This window comes from Eumetopias jubatus, unplaced genomic scaffold, assembly GCF_037043125.1.
Source record: "Eumetopias jubatus isolate StellerSeaLion01/CBP00866 unplaced genomic scaffold, mEumJub1_p1.0 scaffold_7, whole genome shotgun sequence".
Classification (NCBI taxonomy): Eukaryota; Metazoa; Chordata; class Mammalia; order Carnivora; family Otariidae; genus Eumetopias; species Eumetopias jubatus.
Window position 1 is genome coordinate 72225508 of NW_028274813.1, and position 11456 is coordinate 72236963.

An 11456-nucleotide genomic window follows, 5' to 3' on the forward strand; every position below is an offset into this window, starting at 1 on the left:
CTATACTTAAAAAAAGGGGGGCAACCCTCTCCGGTCCCCTCACTCCTCGGGAGCTTTGTATTATCACTTTGCTATTGCTTTGCTGCAACCCACCCCACCCCCCACAAAAGGAAAGGGCATTGTTGGAACAATTGATGAAATTGTACCATGGACGGTAGCTGAGACAATGGTATTTTGATGTTAAATTTCCGGATTTTGATAACTGTACTGTGATTATCTAAAAGAATGTCCTTGTTCATAGGGAATGCACATGATGTATTTAGGGGCAAATAGGTATGATATTTGCAACTTAATTTCAAACAGTCCAGATAAAACATGTACAGATACATATACAGAGAGAATGATAAGACAAGTAGGGCAAATGTCAGCCCTTGGTGAATCTGGGACAAGAGTATACAGGGGTGCTTTGTATGATTCTTGCAAATTTGCTATAAATTTGAAATTACAAGAAAATAAAAAGTTACCAAATAAATCCAATCCTGAATTTTCCAGGGTGAATTTTAAATTTAAAATCTTTTATTGAAGTGTAGAATGCATACAGAAGAGTGCACACACCAAAAGTGTAAAGCTTGATACATTTTTATGAAATGAACCCCTAACGTAATTGTGATGTAGGTCAGGATCTAACACATTACAAGTATTCTGGAAGTGTCTTTCCCAGTCATTACTCCATCCTTTCTCCACAAAGGTAACGTTTATCTAACTTCTTCTATCACAGTTTAGTTTTGTCTGTTTTTGAACGTTACATAAATAGAATCATACCATACGATTCTTTTTTTGTGTGTGTATTTTTTTCCAATATTATGTTTGTGAGAGTCATTTCTTGTTGTTCTAAGTAAATGTAGGTAATTTGTTTTCTTGTTCTTTAATATTGCAGTGTATTTAAATAGACCATAATTTATTTACCCATTCTACCACTGTTGGACGTTTAGGTTGTGAGGTAGGCAGTCCCTAAGATGGCCCCCAATAATCCTTGCTTTTTGTAATTCATGACCTTGTGTCATCTGCTCTTCTTGAGTGTGAGCTAGACCTAGTGACTAGCTTCTAATGAATAGAATATGGCAAAAGTGATGGAATTTCACTTCTGAGGTAAGGTTACAAAAAGCCTGTGGCCTCAGTCATGGATACTTTCTCTTCCATTGCTTACCTGAAGAAAATCAGTTCCATATCATGAGACAGTCCTCTGGAGAGGTCCACGTGGTGAGAGACAGAGGTCTTCTAACAAACAAGAGTGAGCTTGGAAGCAGATTCTCCAGCCCTAGTCAAACCTTGAGATGACTGAGCTTTGGCCAACAGTTGACTGCAACATCATGACAGACCTTGAGCAGGAGTCATGAAGCTAAGCCACACTGGATTCCTGACTTACAGAATCTGTGAGATATAAGTGTTTGTGTTATCAGCTGCTAACTTTGGGGGTAATTTTTTTTGCAGTAATTGATAACTAATACAGATTTTTCCCCCTAGTGTTTGACTGGTACAAATAGTCCTGCCCAAATTTTCTTATATGTGTAGGGCACCTATGTGGGCATTTCTTTCGGAGTACATATCTAGAAGCAGAATTACTGGGTCATACGGTATATTTATGTCAGCTTAATAGATACTTCCTTATGGTTTTCCAAAGTAGTTGTATCAGTTTATACCTCCACCAATAATGTATGAGAGTTTATGCTATTCCATATCTTTGACAACACTAGGCATTATTAGTCTTTTTAATTTGAGTCATTCTAGCATCTCATTTTTAAAATACCTTTAAAAAATCTTATTTTGAACTAATTTCAAACTTAGAGAAAAGTTGTAAGAACAGTACACAAAACTTGCATATTCTCCTTACCTAGGTTCCCTATTTGTTAACATTTTACCATATTTCTCTCTTCCTCTAATGTATTGGATGATTCTTTTTTTTAAAAAAAGATTTACTTATTTATTTGAGGGACAGACCATCCCAAGAAGACTGCAATGAGCACAGAGCCTAACACGGGGCTTGATCTCACGACCCTGGGATCACGACCTGAGCAGAAACCAAGAGTTGGAGGCTTAACCAACTGTGCCATGCAGGTACCCCATGATGATTCTTCTTCTCAGAACAAGTTGGAGAACAAATTGCAAACATGATGACCCATTCCTTAAATACTACAGTGTATTTTCCCCCAAACAAGAGCACTTTCCTATATAATCATAATTTAACCATCCCAAATCAGAAAATCAACATTCATACCACACTGTTTATTATTCAGTTCACAGGTCCTGTTAAAATTTTGCCTACTGTTCCATTCTCTCTCTCCTTCTTCTGGCCTAGAATCCAATCCACTACCATGTTGTACTGAGTTGTCACGTCTCTTCAGTCTTCTGCAATCTAGACTAGTTCCCCCTCTTTCATGACCTTGACAGTGTTAAAGAGTATACACTTTTAATTCTGGAAATATTCTCAATTGGGGTTTGTCTGATGCTCCCTGGTGGTCAGACTTAGGCCATGCATTCTTGGCAGGTGTAGCCCCCAAAGGATGATGTGCTCTTCTCAATGCATTGCATCAGGAGACATCTGACATCAACCAGTCCCACTGTTGTTTGACATTAACCATGATCATTTGGCTAAGTTGATATCTGCCAAGTTTCTCCATTGTGAAGTCATTATTTTTACATTTGTAATGTGTTTGGTCCAAGACTATTCCAATATTCTGTTCCTCATCAAACTGTACTTAACAATCTTAACTCCATTGATGACTCCTGCCTGAATCAGCCCTCAATATGATGGTTGCCACATGGTGATTTTAAAAGTCTATCATTCCTTTTACATTATTAGATGACATTCTGCTGTAAGGAAGAGCTTTTCCTTTGTTCATATCATTCACTTATTTTATCAGTGGACTTATGGATTCCTATGTTAGTCGATAGATTAGGATCTGTTACTCTCATCATTATGATGATCAGATTGTCCCAGGATTAGCTAGTAAGAACCCTCTCAAGCTGAGTCCCATGTTCTCTGGACATATTCCCACCACTCTGAACCCTTCCTTATTTTCTGCTACAATGGGATGTTCCAAGCTCATCTTATGCCTCAGTCCTGGATTCAGTCATTTCTCTAAGGAGTCCTCATTCCTTTTAGTGGAGGATGGTATTTAGAAGGCTGGGTGCTTAGTATGCTTATTGTAACCATGCATTCTTTGATATCTATCATCTATCTATCTTCCTCTACGTGGAAGTATGAGCTCACATCAATATCTCCAATTCCAATCTAATATTCAGGTTTTTTTCTAGGCTTCTCCCATTCCGTATGTGTAAATCGCTCCTCAGGCCCTGATGAACTTGGCTCTCAGCCTCAATATAATTACCTACTTTTCAGTCTTCCTGTAGGTAACCAATTTCCTAACTGCAGAAACTGCCTCCTTGGCTGGGCTTCTTGGTCCTGTCAATATCTCCATCCAGGCCTGATGCCATGTATCCTTGGCCAGCATTGCCCTTCGTTTGCTGCCTCCCTGTGGTTGCCTCTTTGGTGGCCATACTGCCACCTTCGAAGGTTGGGCAAAGAAGGGCAGGGAAGAGGGAAGGAGAGGAGCCATCCTGATATCTTGACTCTAAGGCCAGTGTTTTATTCATCTGGTTCCTTTGTGAGAATCTAACACTCTTCAGGAATTTAGGCCCCTCAAGAAATCCTAGTGTGCCATGTTATTTCATACTTAAAATGACTAATATTTGCAGGATTAGCATTGTTTAATGAGAATGGGGAAGGGAGAAGCAACAGGAACAGAAAGGGAAGAAAATGTGGGGAAGGATAAATAATCACCCTCCATTTGGGCATAGCAGAGCTCAACTTCAGTCTGTTTTATAGCGAGAATGATTCCCATTAGGTGCTCCTGCCCCAGAGCGTGAGCTTGCCATAGAAAGCCTTGGGTAGGAGTATGGATGGAAGTTTCATCCTGGAGTGGAATGCATATCTTAGAATGGTTTTTGAATCAACTTGGCCTTCCCAGGTGCCCTGTGGGTTAGACTACCCCTCTCAGGCAGCTTCAAACTAACCAGGTCCCTGACCCCAGACAAAATGGGCTCCAGAGGGCTAAGGAACATGGTGTCATCCTTCATCAGCTCTAATCTCAACTAACCACTTTCATTGCCCTGTTCATTTGCTAATAAACTTCTAGAACTCCTTGACAGACCAACCTTCTGTCCTCTACCTTTTGCCTAAAAAACTAGAAAGAATGAGTTTGATGGTTTGGGATCAAACTTAGAAAATTACGTGATATTTACCTAATGTTATGAAGCCATTTATATATATGACACTTTGGTTTGTATGTATTAAAAAGGTAATGGCAATTAGTAAGTTCATGAATTACAGTAACGTTAAGTGCAATGGTTTGTTTGATATAGTCATTACTGACAGTCTGTAAGGCATACTTGTTTGAATTTCTAACCATGGGTAATGATTGCCCCGTGGCTGAGAGGGAGGATCGTCTCAGACTGCCTAGGTTTGTATCCTGATGACACTCCTTACTGGATTCGTGTCTTCAGCATGCTAGTTACCTTGTCCGTGCTTCAGTTCCCTCATCTGTACAATTACCGTATGGGGTTACGTACAACATTTAGAGTGGTCCTTGGCACAAGAGAGACATCCAATAGATATCAGTTTGTAGTTGTGGTTGTTAGTATCATGTTAAACTTCAGATTCATCCTTAGTAAAAAAAAAAATTCCATAACAAATCTAATCGGCCTTCTTGTCTTGGTTTTCTTATAGACATCATGAATCGATTATTATTTACTAATAAAAATGTATAGGGAGCACCTTCTTTCGCATCTCTGTTAGTTTGAAATAGGTGAGGCTGAGCTGGTCCATTCTGGAAAAATAGCTGGTTGGGTCCAGCTGGGGCTCTCTTCTGTCCCAGTGATGTTTTCACCATTACTTCACCGGGAATTGAAACAGCTCTTCATAGATACCAGGGTTCCACTCCTCTGACCCAGTGTCTGCTGAGAACTTCTCATTCAGTGTGGTCTCTTCAGTTCTTTTTACTGCAATGGGGTGCCCCTGCCAAGCAAAACCGAATGGAGCAGTTTCAAACTCATACTTAACCCTCACTAAAAAAAATCCTCCTGTTAATGAAGAAAGTCTGAGCGATGATGGGTGGAGCTCTGAAATGTGAGTCAGAAGGCTGGAATTCTGGTCTCAACACTGCATTTATTTGGAAATATCTATTGGGTACCTTCTCAGTGTAGAGCAATATGTCCACTGGGCATTGAGAGGATTCTAAGAAAGGAACAAAACAAGTGGAATTTTGTCTCAGAGAACTTACAACCCGGTCAGAGAGACAAAGCCACCGTCATAACAAGGTTGAATGAAATACATGCAAAATCCGGCATCCCATAGTATGCTGAAGGAAAGACCCAAAACTGTAATAAAGACCAGGGAAAACGGTGTTCTGGGCAATCACCATCATTTCCCACCCACTGGGTGCCCTCCTTTGTATCCCAGAGCCTAGAAACCTGGGAATGGTATTTCTCAGACTTCTTGGCTTTTCAAGGTTCTTTTTTTTTTTTTAAGATTTTATTTATTTATTTGTCAGAGAGAGAGGGAGAGAGAGAGCACAAGCAGGGGGAGCGGCAGGCAGAGGGAGAAGCAGACTCCCTGTGGAGCAAGGGGAGGACTAGATCCCAGGATTCCAGGATCAGACCTGAGCCGAAGGCAGACGTTTAACCCACTGAACCACCCGGGCGTCCTGGTTTTTCCCGGTTCTTGCTGTCATTTCTCTTCTGCTAATGAGGGACATTGGCTAGTTTTGGAAAGCAGAAGAGAAGCAGAAGGCATTGTTCCCCTGTCTCTTCTGGCAGTGCAGGCAAGTGGCTGTGTGAGCTTCCTGGATGTGAGCCTTTGCCATGGCCGTGGGGGTCTGCGTGAGCAGTAGCTTCCAGCAGGTCCCTGACTGCTTGGGAGCAGTGCTCCCACTCGATGTTTGCTCTCTAATGAAACCAGGTCTTCTGCAATGCTATGTTCATTTTCATCTCTGAGCCTTTACTTACCTGTTTCCTCTTGTCAGTCACCTTACTTGTCTTCCCTCCCACCTCTTTTTAAAAAAATTTTTGTTATGTTAGTCGCCTTCCCACCTCTTTTGTATTTTATTCATCTTTGTGTCCCAGCAACCTGTCAGCGACTGTTGCATATCAATCAATCACTGTTGTTTTTTGATGAATAGATGAAGGAATGAATGAAAGAAAAGGGTTGGTTACAGGCTTAGGCAGATGTATAAATGCGATGGGGTGATGATCATAGTGGAGAGGGACAGAAGTTATGAAGAATGACTAAACCAAGTAATGACTGAGAGGGATGAGTGGAAACACGGCCCTTCAGTGGAGTAATATCGTTGGGTCTTTAATAGTCTATTATGTATGGAAAAGATAGGCACCATGGTTTGCTGACTATATCAGCATTTTTTAAAGAAGGAGGTTGGGGTGCCTGGGTGGCCCAGCCCATTAAGTGACCGACTCTTGATGTCCACTCAGGTCGCGATCTCAGGGTCATGAGATGGAGCCCCGCATCAGGCTCCACACTCAGTGCAGAGTCTGCTATGCTCTACGCAGTGCTATGCGTGAATGATGGGGAAGGACACTCCGGGCTTAGGTAGAGGAGATCATAATATTTACATGGTGCTTGACTACACTAAAAGCATTTTTCAGGTGCATTATCCTGTTTTATCCTCACGGCAACCCTGTGAGAAAAGTATATACTATGAATAATAAAAATACGTTTATTTATTTAGAAAAGCAATGTGTTTATTATGGAAAATTAGAACATATATATACACAAAGGAAAAGAATAAAAATCACTCTTAAGGCCATCATTGTTAACATCTTTATACTAGCCTCTCAGAGTTTTCTATACATATTTTTTTATTTCTCAATAAAAAAATGGGAGCATACTGTATATTTTAGCTTGCTTTTTTACCTAGGGCATTGTAAACATATTTTCATGTCATTAAATGTTCTTCCATGCATGAGTATTAATGGCCGCATAATATCCCGTTGTCTGCCTATTTTATGCCAAAAATTATTTAACCAATCATTTATTGCTAGCATTTAGTTGACTCTAGTTTTTTTACTTTTATAAACAAGGTTGAGATGAATGTCTTTGTAGTTAGGTCTGTGCACATACCTTCCATTACATTCTTAGGATAACTGCCTAGAAGTAGAATTACTGGATCAGTAGTGCTGCATATTTTAAGGCTTTTTTCCTCACATTCCCAGACTATGCTCCAAAGGAATCATATTAGTTATTGGAGAGCATGTATTTCTCTGAACTTCTACAAGATAGGGTATCCTAATTTTTGTGTGCACCACTTTTAGATGTTGAAATAGACATTATTTTTGTTTATAAAAATAGCAACCAAGGCTGAAGTAGGCTACGGATGATGCCGGTGGATGGGAGAGCCTGAACACTCCCAGGACAGCTTGTCAATCTCACGCACTTTCAGTTTCTTCTCTCCCAGGGATGCAATCACTAGAGGGCCATATTTCCTCCCCCAGATAAAATAGGTGTCAGGTCACCTATACTATATTGTGAAAAACTCCTACATGATCATGGATTCCACTAGTAGATGGGACTGGTCGTTATTAATTCTGTTTACTTAGCTCTGGTCAGAGCTTTCTTCATGCGTTGGGTTCAGTTTGAGGCTACGTAACTAAAACAGGACCTTTGAAATAGTCCATAGATAGGTCATAAAAATGATCAAAGAATTAGGCAAGAGAATCTAGGAATCCAAGATCCTGAATATTGAATTATTTAGACAGGAGGAGAAAGGGCTGGGAGGACCTCTGATCTTGGAAAAGCCGATGGCCCGAGTCTGAGAACCAGAGGGAAGGGACTCTCAGTGAGCTCGGAGTGTTCAGATGATAGAGGGAAATACATTTTGTGAGTGAGACAACGGGGTAAGGTATATTAGATTTCTTGGAAGTCTCAAAGAAAAGATCCCTGCACTGTTTTTTACTCCAATACTTCCCCAGTATGACAATCGCTTCAAAGGCAGGGGGAGAAGAGAATGGGTCGTGTGACTGTGTGTAGGTAAGAGAATCATAGTATATCTTGATGTGGGCTTGGTGAGGCCCCTTTCATGCTATCAGTGTCATCTGGATCTTTTTATCAGTAGCTACTTTCCTTTTGTGTTTTTAGTTATTTCTGGGGAATGCAAAAGGTGTGTGAGTGAGAAGGTAGGTGGGTAGGAGGGGGAGCCTGTTGAAAGGCAGGGAGTAGAGGAAAAGGAAGGGCCTGGAGAGAGCTGGAACATGGGAGATTCCCAACTATCTGACCGACCCCTTGGTTTACATCTCTCTGCCCAACTGGCAGGCACTACTTTGGTCTTTATGGGATGAAGGTAAAACTTTAAAAAGGCTGAAATGAAATTCTAAAAGACTGTGTTTCAAGGTATTGGGTTAGAAAGAGCACTGGCCTGAGAATCTTGGGTTATTTCCAACTCAGTCATTCATGATCTGTATGGCCCTGGGCCCACCATTTCAAATTTTTAAAGTCTCAGGCTTCCTTCTGTTTTTTGTTTTTCCCCCCAACAACTACAACCATAACAATGTATTGAATGTTTACTATTGAACCAGACACTGTAAAATGAAGGGACTGGAATAGATCAAGGGCCTTCAGCTGGGACTATGAATAAGCTTCCAGGTGTCTGTGAACTTGTAAAGCATTTTCCTAGGGAAAGAGTCAAATGTTCATCACATTTCATGGGAGAAAACCAGAAAAAGTTCAAAACCAATGGGCTAAATGAGCTCTAAGGTCCTCCTAGCCTTGACCCCCTAAGTCTTCTCTTTGAGAACAAGTGAGGTTGCACCTGGCAAAGAGCTTCCTTCACCTGTCTGCTCTTGGGAGATGTTGGGTGGTTATTGGTTGTGGGCACAGAGTTGAGAGGAAGGCTGGGAATTGAAGAGTGGACCAGTGGGGCAGAACCTGGTGTTTGGAACCACATTATCTGGTTTAAACTCTACCTTGTCACTCACTAAGTAAATTGAGACAAGTTAAATTGTTCTGAGGCTCAGTTTTCTCATATGTAAAATGGGGATAATACTATACTTCACTCCCAATATTGTTAATTTATGTAAAGTGTTCAGAGCAATACCTTGCAAATAGCAAGCATTATTTAACTGCTCTTATTTTTGAAGATGAATGTGTGAGTTTAAGTGAAAATATTTGGGACAGATAATGTGTGTGTGTGTGTGTGTGTGTGTGTGTGTGTGTGTATGAGCAGCAGAGTATATCAAAGACTACTTGGGTAGCAGGATATGAATTCTTAAACCACTTTTATGTGAAAATTTAAATTTATTCTCTCTGTTTTTTCTTTGCATCACAAATCATTTGAAAGATTTTTTTTTAATTTTATTTTTTTTACTTTGGCAGAGAACAGGGTAGAACTCCATTTCCCACTGCAACTTGCTCCCAGGATTGGCAATCAGTAGGACTGACAACTTGGGGTCTGATCCTGGTCTCTGATGGCGATTTTTCCCATCCTGGAGATGCTGAGATAAGCCCATCAAGAACAGTCCTTCTGTGAATTTCATGATTTCAGGACCCCATGGCTGGACTGGACCAGAGACTTCATCATCTGATCCTTGGAGCCTGGCCTGAGTGGGAACATGGCATCACCTGAGGACAGAGCCCTAGAGCCACCTGTCCAGGCACCCTGAGCTGGAGGAACACCCATCCCTGTCTCAAATGCACTCTATGAGAACACCCTTTGATTTTTGTAGGATAAAGAGCACTGCTAGAACCTTGGTGGAGTGGGGGAAACCATGCCTGTGCTTGGGCTTTGAGGTTTTGCTGAGGAGCTGGAGCACTGGCAGCTGGGGCAGCGAGGATGGCACCTCTGCTACACTGGCAGAACACAGCTGGCTCTTTCAGTCCATTGTCTAAACCACATGGGTAGTCTTCCCTTTGTTCCTTTTATTTTATTTTTATTTATTTATTTATTTATTTATTTATTTATTCTTATTATTTTTAAAGATTTTATTTATTTACTTGAGAGAGAAAGAATGAGACAGAGAGAGCATGAGGGGGGGGAGGGTCAGAGGGAGAAGCAGGCTTCCCACTGAGCGGGGAGCCCGATACAAGGCTCAATCCCAGGACTCCAGGATCATGACCTGAGCTGAAGGTAGTCGCTTAATCAACTGAGCCACCCAGGCGCCCTGTTCCTTTTATTTTATTTTTAAAGATTTTATTTATTTATTGGAGAGAGAGTGTGAGAGAGTAGGGCAGGGAGGGGTACGGGGAGGGAGAAGGAGAGGGAGAAAGAGAGTCTCAATCAGACTCTGCATGGAGCCTGATGTGGGGCTCCACCTAACGACCCTGAGATCATGACTTGAGCTGAAACCAAGAGTTGGACGCTTAACTGACTGAGCCACCCAGGCGCCCTTCTTGTGAGTCTACTTTAAACATATAGAAATTCCTGGTCGCTGCCTTCTAGTCTCCGGCACCTGACCCCTCCCAGGACCCGTGAAGCCAAGGCCCCAGCGGGGGACGAGGAAGAGTCAGGTCAAGCCCCAGCTGAGTCGAGGGCTCGAGGGCTCGTGCTCTAGTCTCCCAGGTCCGCCCCACCTAGAGAGATGAGTGGTAGATTGGCCCAAAGTAAAAGCACAGTGTATGTATCCAACTTGCCCTTTTCCCTGACCAACAATGACTTATACCGGATGTTTTCCAAGTATGGCAAAGTTGTAAAGGTTACTATAATGAAAGATAAAGATACCAGGAAGAGTAAAGGGGTTGCATTTATTTTATTTTTGGATAAAGACTCTGCACAAAACTGTACCAGGGCAATAAACAACAAACAGTTATTTGGTAGAGTGATAAAAGCAAGCATTGCTATCGAAAATGGAAGAGCAGCTGAGTTCATCTGAAGACGAAACTACTTTGATAAATCTAAGTGTTATGAATGTGGGGAAAGTGGACACTTAAGTTATGCCTGTCCTAAAAATATGCTTGGAGAACGGGAACCTCCAAAGAAGAAAGAGAAAAAGAAAAAAAAAGAAAATTTCTGAACCAGAAGAAGAAATTGAAGAAGTGGAAGAAAGTGAAGATGAAGGGGAAGATCCTGCTCTTGACAGTCTTAGGCCATAGCTTTCCAGCAAGCCAAAATTGAAGAACAGAAAAAATGGAAACCCAGTTCAGGGGGTCCCTCAACATCAGATGATTCAAGATGCCCAAGGATAAAGAAAAGCACGTATTTCAGTGATGAGGAAGAACTGAGTGATTAAAATTATATTTATTATGTAAATATCATCAAAAATTTTTTTAAATCTTGGGGTACCAAGTTCAGTTGGGATTAAAGATTACTTTTAGAATTTGAGCATAAAGAACACTTAGTACCAAATAATTTTTTACTATAAAATAGGTTCATAGGAAATTGAAAATAATTTTAAAGTATCATGTTTCTATCTTGCCTTAACAGAGAAATAAAAATCAAGATTTGCTAGTAAAATAA

At 41.1% G+C, this 11456-nt stretch overlaps 1 pseudogene; it reads left to right on the top strand.

Annotated features, from left to right (window-relative positions):
• Window positions 1-10581: 10581 nt before the first annotated feature.
• LOC114217971 (zinc finger CCHC-type and RNA-binding motif-containing protein 1 pseudogene) lies at window positions 10582-11229 on the top strand (annotated as a pseudogene).
• Window positions 11230-11456: the final 227 nt, after the last annotated feature.